Raw genomic sequence first — 15,057 nt, forward strand, 5'->3', positions numbered from 1 at the left:
AGTAGTAATTACTTCCTGTCATTTTTTGCTTTGAAGTCAGAACCCAAACTCTCAAGCCACACTGTTATACTGCCTCCCCAACAACAGTGACCCTGCAGTATTATGGGTGGGCTACAAGCACCAGATTTGGGACAATCCAACAGTGAGGCCTGCAGGATGCTGACAGGAAGCTGAGAGGAAGCCAAAATTAGAGGCAGTAAACTACAATAAACCCTGAAGTGCCTAAGGAAAAGGCCTAGATTCTCCTTATCAGCATATGTTCTCCTGGGCATGGCCTGGGTCTCAGTCCTGGCTTCTTCTCCACATCTTTATTTTCTCCCTGTGTTTGTTTGCCCTAAGTTTCCAGTAAGTACAATTACGATATTCTCAGAACTAGTAATTACCAAAAAAAAAAAAAAAAGACCAAAGAAAGCCCCCCTGCCTTGTATCTTAATCCCTGTGAAGTGGTTACCTTAGCTTCAGCTCAAAGACTTCACTGGCAACTTTTTTAGAAAGATGGAAAGAGATATGCTTTATATTACAGTCCACCTCCTTTGAACTTTCCTAACTTCTACTCCTATGCTCAGAGCCTGCACAGCAACTTTTAATTCCTCTTCTTCAGGGGCAGCTTATTTGTGAGAAGGAGGCATGAAAACATTCACAGAGTAAGTACCTATCAAGGGATAAAATTCAGTAGTACATTGGGGGAATTTTTTTTAACCATTTCTTTCTTTCTTTTTTTGTTTTTGCTGCTGTTATTTGTTTCTTCGTCCGTTTGCAGTCCTGAGGATCAAACTCAAGGCATGGCACACATTAGGCAAGCACTCTACTACTAAGCTACCCACTCCCCAAATTGCTAATAAAAACAAAATGCTTAACTTCTAAACATATGACATCTTTTTGGTTTCCAACATTCTTGCTTTCACTTTAGATTCTGGGCAGAAGGCTCATTGGCTTGCACAATTTGCGCAGTTCTGAATGCATAGATAATCATCCCACTGACAGTGGAACACAGGGTTGGAATAAATAAAGTGAAATTTGCCATCTGGATGGTGACATCTGATTTGTAGCAATATCACTTGCTGAAGATTCTACTTGTACTCTTCACTAGCAAAAAGTGGCCTCAGTCACTTAGTGTCTATTTATCTAAGGTGAGAAACTAGCACAAATGGAACCTCTGTACTGGGGTTAAACTCAGGGCCTTGCACTTCTTAGGCAGGCATGCCACCACTTGAGACATTCCACCGGCTCTATAATGGCTTCTTAATGAGTGCTCAAATCAGACTGATCTAATGCCTACCTGCCTCCATTCCCTACCACACTCTCCACCAGCCCTCTGTTCTACCGCAACTTAGCATGGATAATGCCTAATGCCATGCCATAACTCTCTGCAATATCAGAATAAAGCTGTACACTTCGGTAAAAATACCAGAAACTCTGGTGTAGAAAATATTTTAAAACCTTACTGTCAATGATCTTTCTTTCCATCTGATGTTAAATGAGTCACTCTGGTCTAGAAGCAAGTGAAATGTCAATAATGTTATCAAAAGTTTCTTCTGAAAGTTTTAATGTAAGAAGCTGAGGAATTAGTATCATTTTGTAGCTCTTTAACCTCATCCATAAATTAATTCTATATTGTCATTTGATAATTTGCTAATCTCCAAAGCACATGTCAGTTTTTTTGTATGGTCATTTTCCAGTTCTTTGTATCAACTAATTCAATATGATGCCCTCCAAGCAAAGATGAAGGAACTTAAAAGTTACTGTTACAAATTTAAAATTCTGGTGCCTTAGTTCCTGCAATAACCATAAAAATATTTATAGGCTTCACAGTTTATAAAGAAGTTTCCAATTCATTTGATACCCACACCAGTCTTCATTTTACAAGTGAAGAAAACTAAAAAAATTAAAAAGTATTCAATGATTAGCCCAGTCCACATTTCTGGTAAGGGACAGAGTTGGATCTCAACCCAGATCTAGTGATTTCAGTTTCTAAGATCTTTGTATTAATAAAACCATGGTTACTTCTAACCTAGTTGCACATCTTAACTTTAGCCAAGATCAACCCCCACCCACCACCACCGATACTTGTTGCATATTCTCTCCTGTATAATTAATGCAACCAGAGGGCACAGGCTACAAACTACCATTGCCTTAGAGGCATATCCTTCAGGACAAGAAGCCTTCCAGACACGCTTATATGCATGGAAAAGGAAAGATATTCTAGATCAGTGGTCTACTAGAACATTCTCCAGTTAGGAAATGTTCTATGCCTGAGCTGTCAACATTTTAGACATATTAGAAACATCTAGTTACTGAGCGCCTAAAACAACACTTAGGAACTGAACTTTTAATGTTATTTATTTAAATTAGTTTAAATTTAAATAGTCACATGTTGCTAGTGGCTACTTTGCTGGGTAATACAAGCTATAACTGGAAACTGGGAGCACAGCTTAATCTTAACATCTAAATGTTGCACCCCTGACCACAAATGAAAAACAAAATCAACTTAATAGTGAGCCCAAAGCACAGCACAGGTTTATTCAGTGGGTTCATGAGAACTGAAATGAATGTGATACTATCAACAGTAATATAACCAGCAAGATAATGGTAAAATTATCTGTCAATCTTTGTAAACTTCTCTGAGCAGCCAAATCCAATGAGTGACTGCAGAAGCCAAGACCTGCTGATAGTATCAACTACAAAGGGCAAAGAAGTCAACTCTATTCTATAGGCTGCAATGGCTTTCCTGGTAGAAAATTCATCACTCTGCATGAAAAATACCCCAACTAAATTATAAACAGGAGCTGATATGTCAAAAGCAAGGCTGTCTTAGTAAATTAGACATTACTTCTCTAATAATAACACTATATCCATGCTTTGAACAATTTAAAGTATCTTAAAGGCCATCCCCTTGTCTCTACCATTATAGTAACGAATACCACTTTCCTGTGAAACATTTGTTTCTGTGTCTTTCCTCCTCATTCACCAAGCAAGGCAGTAGGCTCCATTTAAATAAAAATAAGATTTTGTATCTCCTTCTTTGGGTTAAAATTATTGAACCTTTCAAAACCCCTGGATAGGTTTTGTAAGTCCTGAAAAAGCAGATGTCATTTTCTATTCCTTTAGTACAGTCCCTGTTCAAAGCACTTTACTGGTGCCTGTGACAGGAATGCCTACAAATCAAAAGTCTGCAGTTTTGGTTCTGATTCTTCATTTGTTAGATATTTAAAGCTCCGAAAACTACTTAATTTCTCATTGTCTCAGTTTTCTCATTTATAAATTAATGGAATGATTACATCATCTCTGAAGTAACTTCCAATTCTAAAACTACCATTCTGTAAAATTTCCAATTGTTTTCAGTTGACTTGAAGATATTTCTTGCATCTTCTAAAAAAAAAAATCACATATTTTGCTTATGTAGCAAAACTGTTATTATCTACAATCTACTTCAAACAAGTCACCCATTCTCAAAAATTTTGAGTACAGCAAGTTAAAGTATAGAAAAAAGATATTCAAAGTCCTAACCAGGTAGGGGTGCATGCCTGTGTTCTCGGAACTTGGGAGGCTGAGATGAGAGGATCACAAGTTTGTGGACAACCTAGGAAACATAACAAGTTGAAGGCCAGCCTGGGCGAGAGAGAGAGAGAGAGAGAGAGAGAGAGAGAGAGAGAGAGAGAGAGAGAGAGAGACTGACTCTATCTCAAAACAAAGCCAGCATCCTTCTTAAGCATGCAAATTAAGAGTAAGTATCTAATTACCTAAAAACTGGAGCATCAAGAAGGGCACATGCTACCACAGACCTTTTTTAGCTAGTTTTTTTTTCTTTTCATTTGTTTTTTCAGACTCCTTACACATTGCCATCACAGTCTCTTAGGCTTTCCAACTCCTGTATTCTACAATTTTGACCTTGTAACCAATAACAATATCTTCTAAGGTTTTAATGTCTCCTCAAAAATGCATGTAGAAGTTTAACTTCCTATTTAACAGTATTAAGAAGTGGGTCCTGTCATGTATGGTGGCTCATACCTGTAATCCCAGCTACTCAGGAGGTGTAAGTTAAGAGAATCATGTTCCAAGACTGGCCCCAGGCAAAAATGTGAGACTCTATCTAAGAAATAACTGAACAAAAATGGTTGGGGGGGGGGTTATTGCTCAAGTAATAGTATACATGCCCAGCAAGCTTAAGACCTTGAGTTCAAACCCCAGTATAGCCCAACAAAGGGGGAGAAGAGGGATGATGGAACTATTAAGGGCTAATTAGGTCATAAAGCCACCACATTCATGAAGGAATTAATGTCCTTATCTTAGGAGTGGGTTAGGTACGGCAGGAATGGTTCTGATATAAAACCATATTCTTGAGGCCGAGGGTGTAGCTAGCATGGGCAAGGTTCTGGGTTGGATTCCCAGCATGGCCCAAAAAAAAAAAAGTGCATTCTCTTGCTGCCCCTCTCATGTCTTACACAAGCCCAAGCCCTCCATCCCTCCCTCCCTGATGTTCTTTACCATGTTTTAATGCAGCAAGAAGGCCCTCACCAAATGTAGCCCCTCTTATCTTGGACTTCTCAATCTCTGGAACCACAGCTAAACAAAATACTACTGTTTGTAACTTTCCTAATCTGTGGTATTGTCTTACAGCAGCAGAAAATGGGCTAAGCAGTCTCTAAATGAGGTATTTATGAGAAAAGAACATCTTTTCTTCCCAGGTGAAGGTTTCTTTGGGAACCTGGATCTATTTCTACTCAAAAAAATCCACTTTGGAACTGAACTTGAGTAATTTAACTTGACACAATTGAGTAATTTTTGTTTAGTGATCTTCTAAACCTGTTCAATGTAGATAACATATATTGAAGCAGGAACCTCCTAGCAGGAACAAGTAACGAACTCTTTGTGAACTGTGAGTCCTTTTCATTTCTACAACTACATTTCTAACCTAATTTCACTTAATCCACATGGCAGATGCCAATTAAGGTATGCACTATCCCTTGTTCTTCCACGTCCATCCTTCTAATTCATTGTCTTCACTTCCCTCAATTTCTGTTCTTTTACATGGACTTTGTGTCTCTTAGTCTTAGCAACTTATGTGTGTCAATCTATCTTTTCAATCCAGTCTTGTCATCTAATGGTGTTCACTAACAAGGTAGCTGCTAGGGTTAGTGGGCTACATGAAGTCAAAAGAGGGGGAACAGCTAAACTAAATGTCTTCAAGAAAGACAGATATATAAAGATCAAACACTTGATTCATATCTCATGAGCATGAGGTCATAATCATTTACCTAAAGACTTATCTGCTGGTCACTCATTGTTTCTGAGGATCCAAAGAAAAGGATGTTATACACCCCAGGAGGAGGTCAGAGGTATATAGGCTCTGACAGATATATATCAGATAAAAGAAAGACCAAAAAATAGCATGATATCAAAGGCTGTGGCTCCTGGAAATTATTTCTGGAGTATTTAAAATTCTTATTAAAATATTCAAAAAGTCTGATAGTTTCTAGGGGGGAAATGAGCTACACAAAGAGAAGTTTCAATAGTAGGCCAATTCCAAGGGTTACTATAACTGGCTTATCTTAAGAAGGCCTCAATGAGTTAGAAGGTAAAACAGCACTATGAGAACCAAACCCTTCTGTTTCCTTCCTCCCTATTCCTTCCCAAAATGTGGATTAACTGAACAAAAAATGAAAGTCTTTTGCTCTGCAAGCCTGGGTACAGAGAACATAATTCTATCCAGCCCTTCTTGTCTCCAGTGATTCCCAGGATTGTCATACTTCTCTAACTACCCCACATATAAGAAGGTTAGATTTAGATTATGATCTGTGACTTTTGAATTTACAGTAACATCAGACTGTTGGTATTCCAAGCCCTGATAAACTTATCTTGAATAACTTAAGCTCCCATTACCTCTCATTGGTAAATATTTTATGAAGGCTTTTGCCCTTAAGTTCTCAGTTGTTTAAGACAAATGTTTTATATTTTTAAAGACGTAACTATTCCTTCTGGAGTAGAATGTAGCATGTATAATACATTAACTGACTTAAGTTCACCTAGTAGCAGACATTAAAAAGATGGAGATGCTTTTTTTTTGGCTGTGCCAGGAGTTAACTCAGAACCTTGAGCCTACTAGGCAGGAGTTCTACTACTACTTGAGCTACACCCCAGCCAGTGATACTATATTTTAACTGTGACTTCTGTGAATTATAGAGAAATAGGGTCTAGAACCAATCACAGTTCTCATTTCGTATCTATCCTTGCAACCATTCATACATAGGAATCAGTGTTTCTATCCTAAATATCCCAGTGCCACACATCAAAATACTACTGCCTTCCTAACATATGAAGGACTTACAAAATACTTCAAAGGTTGTACTTCTTACATTTCAGCTTCTAACCCAACAAGCAAAACCCTATTTGATCTCTGCCACATTAACTTCTCTAAGCTCCACATTACTCCATAAAAGCCTACAGAAACAACTATTGGTTTTGTGTTCTAGCATGAACAACAGTGACTGAGTCAGGTCAAACCTGCGTCCAAACCTGGATCGAGCATGAATTCAAACCTGGGTCCTAGTCCCAACTCTGGCATTTGTTAGTTGTATATCCTTGAGCAAGTAATAAGCTCCCTACAACCCAGTTTCCTCATCTCTAAAGCAAAGACTCAACTGCCATCTATTTCACGGCCTTCTTGTGAGGATTAAAGTTAAAATAAAATAAGGCAGAAGGCATTAGATAGAGCGAGGCACACAGTGTTCAACGTTTCTTGTACTTTTATTATTTGGGTCATTTCTGCCCCCATTACTAGAAATGTTTGGTTCTGTCACCCTATGTGCCATTTTCCCACCTTCAATAAAGTCTTACCTTGGGCTAAACCCAGCATTTCCAATCCAATCTAATCCATATATTTGGATCACTCAACTACTTACAGAGAAGTACCAAGTGAGGCATTATTTGTTGCTTCATAGTCAAAAATTTATTAGGTGATTCTATCATAAATGTGTACCTAGTTTTGAGGAGAACCATATAAGGAAGTCTGGACTGATCTGTACCAGAAAAACAACTCACAGACAGACCTATAATGGGTGTATTAATGGAATCAAACAAATAACAACATCACAAAACACCAACTTTCAAACCTTCTAAACAACATACTACAAATGTAACTGACATTGAAACAATGTCCCTATTTTAGCACTATTCCCAAAACACAGCTGTGCACTACTTTATTTTCATAAACTACTCAAATGACAAATTATTCAGCTTTCCATTTCTTCTTTATCATTTTATTCTACAGGTTGGGTATTCCTTATCTGAAATGCTTGAGAGCAAAAGTGTTTTGAATTTGGGATGTTTTCAGATTCTGGAATATTTGCCTATACATAGAAAGGTATCTTGGGGAGGAATCCCAAATTTAAACATGAAATACATTTGTTTCATATACACCTTATACATGTAACCTGCAAGTAACTGTACACAGTCTTTTCAATGTGCCTGCACCTTAACTACAACCCATAACATGAGGTCAGGTGTGCAATTTTCTACTGTGGCATCAAAAAGTTTCAGATTCTGGAGTATTTTGGATTTTGACTTAGAAATGCTTAACCTATATCTTGTCTTTTTCTTTAAGCCTCCCAAAATCTGTGAGGGAAAAAGAATCTAAAAAATAAGCAAAGAAATACTTACAAATCAATTAATCAAAAAGGTATTGGGTGCTCACTCCTCTGAAACACATACAATCATTCTATTTACCTCCCAGGCATATTTACTGAGTACAACAAAGTTCTCCCATGCCAAGTTCTTCCTCCCACCTGTTTCACAATAAACAAGATGTCAAGTCTTACGTATGATAATTATAATTCTGACCTACCCAATAATTCTATTCCTGATTCACTTCATCCTTAGGGGTTTGTTTTTTATTTTTATTGTTTTGTTTTTCATTTGTAAGACAAGGTCTCACTTTGTACCTTTCAGGCTGGTCTCAAACTTGCTATGTGGCCCAGTCTGGCCTCAAACTCAAGATCCACCTGCCTTGGCCTCCCAAGTGCTAGGATTGCAGGTGTGCACCACACACGTAATAGTATTTCTCTTTTTATCATGGTATCTCAGCATAGAGGTTCCAGTCTCGATTCATATGATTTATTGGATGCAATGGTAAAGAATCTACATTTTTTGTCCAAAATTTCAAACAATCTAATAGAAACTATAGATTTTACTAGGAGTATGGGAAAAGGCTAAAAAAATTCATTTTTTTTTTCTTGTATGCTGGAATTAAATCAACTCTGTGTGGTTATATTGGTTATTTGAAGCTGTTCTACACTTCCAGTTATGACTTTGGTTAATTTTCTAAAAACTGAATATACAATAATTATGGGAGAAAATGTATGTTATGGTCTGAATGTGTCCACCACCCCCAAATTCATATGTTGAAATTCTTACCTCTAAGGTGAAGGTATTAGAAGGTAGAACTGTTGGATGATAATTAGGGCATGGGCTAGAGTCCTCATGAATTGGATTACCTGTCCTTATGAAAAAGGTTAAAGGGACCGACCCTTTACCTCCACCACATGAGGACATAGCACGAAGGCACCATCAATGAACTAGAAAACCCTCAGCAGACACTAAATCTTAGCACCTTGATCTTGGACTTTTTTAGCCTCCTGAACTATGAGAAATAAATGTTTATAGACCATCCGGTTAAGGAACTTTTGTTATTGCAACCTACAAGGATTCAGACAATGCAGATGATATCTTTCAAAACATGTGTTAACTAAATGAACTAATTTTTAAAGGGTTCTTATTAAAGACAACATTGAAACTCCCTAAAATATAGTACGGGGCAGAAAACTACACTTCAGCTTTTAGGCAAAAGCTTCCAATTAAGGGGTATCTTCTTCACTAACATCAAAACTACAGGGTGGTAATTTCCGCTGTGCTCCCACACTTTATAATGTAAAATGTGTTCACCTTAGCTGGTATTAAATAAAGTTTAAAAAAGCAGTTGATTAAATAGGTCATACTCTTCTTGGAAAGAAACCTAATACCAACTCATCAACAACAAAATGTAATCATTCATTCTGTATTTTGAGCAGATTATATCTTGGAAAAATTAATAACTGTTTTTGCAAAAACAAAGGAAAAAAGGAAACCATAATTCTAAATACACACTGAAAGCCCTCACAACTTCGCTCCTTGAGCAAAAGGCCTCCCAAGGAGGTTTTCATAAAAGGATGCCAGGGTGCTACAGACAAGCAGAGAGATGGAAAGCCCAGTCAGAATCTTTACCAGACCATCACCTATTAAGTTTTCATACTTCTAGCTTTTTTTTTTTTTTTACCTTGAGTTCTATTATGAAGGAACTAATTAAAAGCATTTCCTTCTGGGGAAAACAAGACACAATGAGATTGAAAGTGAATGGACAGTCGTGTAACTGGTGACTAAAGCAAACTAAGCAGAATTCATACTTCATTCTTAATTCAATCTACCAAACACTCCTGTTGGATACTCCATGTGTTACATGTAATGACCTTAGTATTTGGTCCAATGTAACAAACAGATACTGAAGAGCTTCATACTTTAAACATCATTAGGCTTATAAAATATATTATCACCAAAAGTGAAAAATATGAATTGTTATAGTCTGATATGCTATATAACGAAAATACAGCAATTGTTATGATACTATTCACAACTCAGAATACCTTTAAATTCTGCACAACTGTTAATTTAGGGTTGAATGGTTGGGTAATCTGGGGCTGAGCATGTTACCTTTTGCCAAAAAAGGTCCTGAGTTTTTGAGTTTTTTTCTTCCTGATGTGTAGTCTGAGTTTACCTTAACTGGGCTGCTACCCATTGGTGAAATCATAGTGACTGACCCCATAAAGTGAATGTTATTGCTGCCTAAGGAAATGATCAAGCTAATGCAGAAGAAACTTTCTAAGAAGGAGGACAAATAAGCATTATGTCTTCCTTCTCATGGAAGGCTAAAACTTAAATACTCCTCTATCAAAAGTCCTAATAATCTCACTTTTATAAATTTTGGGTCCCTGAAACAGTTACTCAAAGCCAGATTATTAAAATTAACTACACTAGATAACTTCGGAAGGCACTCATCCTCCTTTACTGGCCTGATCAAGAACCAAGTTTTCCAGAAAGCTCAGCAGCCTCTTTTAGATCCCTGTCTGTGAACCTGCACAGCACTTCATGCTCACCGTCCCCACCTTGCTGCCCCATATATCCCCTCCACAAAAAAGCTAATAACTGGCATTCTTGATTCCAACTCACATTAACTAAGAACCAGATGACCTAACAAAACTCGTGGATATTACTTTAAAAAAAAAAAACTGATCTGATAAACAGCCAAGAAAAAATGTTTTTAACAGTAAAATTAACCATTATGAAAACAGGATTGGGGGAAGGGGAAATACAGCTCTAACCATGATTCTTGTAAGATGTCATCAAGAAAAAGCCCATATTTTTCTTTAAAGGCTGAAAAATCAGTAGCAATAACCCAAAGCTGTCATGTTCAAAGGTAGTTTTAATAGAAATACATTCAATTTTAGAGGTTTTCCACATAATTTTTCTACTTTTTAATCTGTTTTACAAAGTTGTACTTTGTACAACTGTACCAATTTTGAAATGAAAATTGGCTTTAGGTAAGAAAAACAGAGACCTTCATTATTCAGCAAAAGTCACCTTTTTAGTCCCCATTGTTAAAAATCACCAAAGTTTTTACTGTTTCACCCTTCCTCTCAAAAAGAAAAAAAAAGCCCTTGAAATTTGAAAATTTAGTTAAGTCATACTTTAATTTCTGGTGACACTTACTAAGCAGAAGTAATATAGAGCCCTGACTTAAAAAAAAAAATCCCTCCTTATTAGAAAGAACATCTATGATCCCAACACAATCCCACAGGCTGCAGTGCCCCAGCCCTGTCAGTCACATTACGAGGCTCCTCCCCCTCGCTGTCACTCATATACAGGCCACACCGTGTGCCACTCTATCCCACTCCCCGCCCTGTCAGTCTCTGGCTCTGGCCGACAGCTGAACTGGCGGCGCTGACGTCAGCTGGCGACCGCGGCGCATTCCTAAACAGTTCAGACAAACCCACTGGTGGGAAGCTTCGAAAGCCCTCAGCTGTAGTGAGGAAAGCAAAGGCTTGGCTGGCAGCCAGACTCCTGAGCTCAGCATTTTGTAATGCACTTCCTTTTTACTTAACAGCTTGCATAATGCCCTTAACCCTTTACCTGCAACACACTTTTAACCCCTTCCTTTCTCGGTCCGACTTCGCAATTCATTCTCTCACACGATTTTACCAAATCACAAATGCCTCATTTTTAATACTGCTGAAGAGGCAATTTAATTAAACACATATGCTCCTACTAAACTGCCCAGTTTTGGCTCCCTAAAGCAACGTTAATTTTTAAGCAAGGAAACATTTTATTAAAATGCATTTTGTAAACATTTTTTCGTGGTGCAGGGAACTGAACCTAGGGCCTCCAACATTCTAAGCATGGACATTCCACCACCTAGCTACACACCGCCCCCCTCCCCAAGCTCTAAAACAATATTTGAATTTTCATTTTTCAAGACCCTTCCTTCATAATTTATCCTTTAGAACTTATTTTTTAAAAGAAATAATACCTCAAATGGTCCAAAACATAGGGAAAAAATGGTTTATAGTGACAAAATGTCCCTCCAGCCTATCCCTCTTATGCCCAGTTCGATTTCTCTTGTATTCACCCAGTATTTTGATTACATATAAAGAAGTACAAACATTTTCTATTTTCTCCCTTTTTCACACAAATAGTAAACATTACAATGCTCATCTCTATTTTGCTTAATCTTTTTTTTTTGGAACTGCATAGAATTCCACCACAATCCCTATATCTGAGCATTTGGGTAAGTTCCAATCTTTTTGCTGTTACAAACAGTGTCGTGAAAATCTTCTATCGTATCTAAGCTATACTCGTAGCTGGAGAACTGCTAGGTTGAAGGCAACACCTGCCTCGGTGATGCTGAGAAGTCCCCACACTTGCCCTCCACTGAGGCTGTGCCATTGCCTCCACTAGTGGTGCCTGAAGATGTACATTTCCCTCATGCCACTCAGGCTATTTGCTTCACAGAGACCCCAGATTCCAGATCTTCTCCCAGGCTCTAACTACTGTTGACAGACCTGTGAAAAACAGTAACTCAGTATAATTTTAATTTATACTGTTATGTTACACTCAATGAAGTTGAGTGTCTTTTATACATTTTAGAGTTATTCCTATTTCATTGTGAACTGTTCAGTCATCCTTTTGCCCATTGTTCTACTGGTTCTTCACTTTCTTACTACTTTGGAAGAGCTTTTTATGCTTAGGCAGTAAGCTTTTTCTATGATGAGAGTTGTTGAAAAATCTTTTTGTATACTAAAAAAATTAGTCTTTTATCTGAGATACGATTTACAGAAAGTTTTTCCAGTTTGGTAAATTAGTTTGTGGTGGTTTCTACCACACAAAAATTCAGGGATTTTTTTATATAAATGAATTATAAACAATCTATTCTTTTATGTCCTCTGGTTATTGTACCTGACATGGGCTATCATTTCTTATATAGTTTATACAAGAATTCTGTAAAATATTCCTTGTTATATTTTCAGTTTTATGTTTCAGTATCTAGGGTTTGTAATTTTTTTCTCCTAGATGGATATCCACTAATTACAACACTGACTGAATTTATCTTTCCTCACTAATTTAAAATATTATCTTTATCATATTTAGTAAATTCTCTTATTAACATGAGGCTTATGGAATATTTATGCTACACTTATTTATATCAATGATAATTTTTAAAACTTGTAGAAAGAAAGTGTTTTGTTTTGTTTTGTTTTGTTTGCATAGACAAGATCTAGTACAAATACATTTCAGGTCTGGGGAGTTTTATTTTTAAACCAAACTGGATTGCTTTTAAGAATTCTGGGATATATTCTTGAAAATAATATCCTTCCAGAAACATTACTTCTGACCAACTATGACAGGAACTTTTATTCTTTATAAAAACTTAATATAATTACCAGAAAAAATTTAAATGTTGACATATTAAAGCAAAATTGTGATCGTAACTATAGACAACTCTGCCTTTTAACATAATATCTATAGAATGTTCTTTAAGAAAAAGTGAGCAAGAATAAGGATGAACTAGTCCTTTCAACTAATTTTTACCTTTCTTTCAAGTCTGTTAAGGATTACTAAACCAGGTCCCTATGAAACTCCTAGTTTTCACATTTATGTAAACCATCATGTTGATATATAAGTACATATTTTAAGTATGTTAAGTTATTAAGTACACAACTGTTTTCAACTTTAAGTAGATATTAGAGGACAGTGATATGCAATATGGATCACTTGCTGAAAACAACAAAATACAATGTATGGAATAGGACCTCATAAGGTTAGAAAGGTGTTCCCTGTAGAACAGCAAAATGACACAAATTTTCAGACATAAGATTCAAACTACCTGTGTTTTAATAAGGAAGGGAGGAAGGGTTTAAGGAGGAGACATTCTTGCCAAAGCAAGGAGAAGCCTCAAAGTATGAGATGCAGAAGGTCCTAAAGCACTTCTGCTATTCCCTGAATAAGAATGCTACCATTTATTTCACAGCAGCCCCAAATATCTCACAGGACAGAGACAGGATGTCAAAAGTAAGCCTTTAGAGAATGGTGGAGGGAATGAATTCAAGTATGATATATTGTAAGAACTTTCGTAAATGCAACAATGTACTCCACCCAGCACAATTCTTAAAAAAGGATTTAAAGCTATTTTTCTTGTGTCACACAGATACCTAAACATATGCATCTTTTAAGGTTCTGAAATATACTCAGACTTTAATCTTCAAGTAAAATGTGGTGCTATAATTATATTTATGAAGTTTCCATTTTAAACTCAACTCATTTCCTTATAGCAACTATGACACAGAGAATAAAGTCCAAACATAAATGATTTTAAAGCTCTTGACACTCTGCCCATAATCTGCTCTTCTATTCTAGTATTTTCATGAAGCCTACACTTTGGCCCCATGGGAGTGAGACCTGCTGTTTCTGAAACATGCCCGCTGACTTTGCTCACATTTTCCTATATCTGGAATATCCTCCCAACAGCAGAAAACACCAATCTGAACTCAAATCCATTTCCATCTTTTAATGCCTCCGCTCACATGCCACCTCCTCCATCACTCCTTCCTCCTCTTAAGGAGTCAGCCCTTGTTAACTCCATTAGCCTCTCCATGATGGGGGGGTAGGGGGAAAGGGGGGTGAAGAATGTTAAAGAGAAATATCACCAAAATATGTTTATATTTTTCCTATTAATGCAAAGATGAAAGAAACTAAGGAAATACTATACTCCAATAGATGGACCATTACAATGAAAATTGTAGGGCCTATTTAGGAAAAAACCAATTAATTCACTTATGTGACAATGTACAGTTTTATTATTCCCCTCTGGGGGGAGTTATCAGTTTACACACCTTATCTTCAAACACAGCTTCCCATCAATTTACAAATTAAAGGGAATATAAAGAGGAAAAAAGCTAATATATCGTCATGTAATTTTTTTAAGTTAATACATTTTAAATGGTGTTATAGAAACTAACACTAACAATAGAATGATTACAGGTTAAGTTCAATCAACTGCTCTCTCACTCCTAAAGCTGTACCTATCAGTTCAGGAATCCCTGATACCTGTTACTCTGACTCTCATGTAAGTCCTACCAGTTCAGCTACTGATATTGACTCCTATGACTTAGGACCAGAACTCCAAAAGTTAGGATGAGACACCTATCCCGGAGCTCTCAAATCTCTCTAAGGATCAAATTCACCCACATAACTCAAGAAATATACAGATTCTTAGGACTCAGCCCCTGACTTTCCAAACCATTATAGCTGAGAATAGGACCCAGCATCTACTTTTGCAGCAGAGGGGGGAGGGGAGGAGAGGGAGGATGTCCCTAGGTGATTCCAATGTTTAGAAACAGTTTGGAAAAGGAGAAGATGGGGCAGGGCCATGAAGGAAGCAAGACAAAGGAGGTGGTGAAAATCCCTCTTCACTTGTTT

General features: G+C 37.0%; 1 protein-coding gene across 1 annotated transcript in view; it reads right to left on the reverse strand.

Moving 5' to 3' along the window:
• Nucleotides 1–15,057, reverse strand: part of Zswim6 (zinc finger SWIM-type containing 6) — a 191,178-nt gene that overhangs the window by 111,615 nt on the left and 64,506 nt on the right. The gene's annotated exons all lie outside the window — the stretch shown is intronic.

The sequence above is a fragment of the Castor canadensis genome, chromosome 6, assembly GCF_047511655.1.
Source record: "Castor canadensis chromosome 6, mCasCan1.hap1v2, whole genome shotgun sequence".
NCBI classification, from domain to species: Eukaryota; Metazoa; Chordata; class Mammalia; order Rodentia; family Castoridae; genus Castor; species Castor canadensis.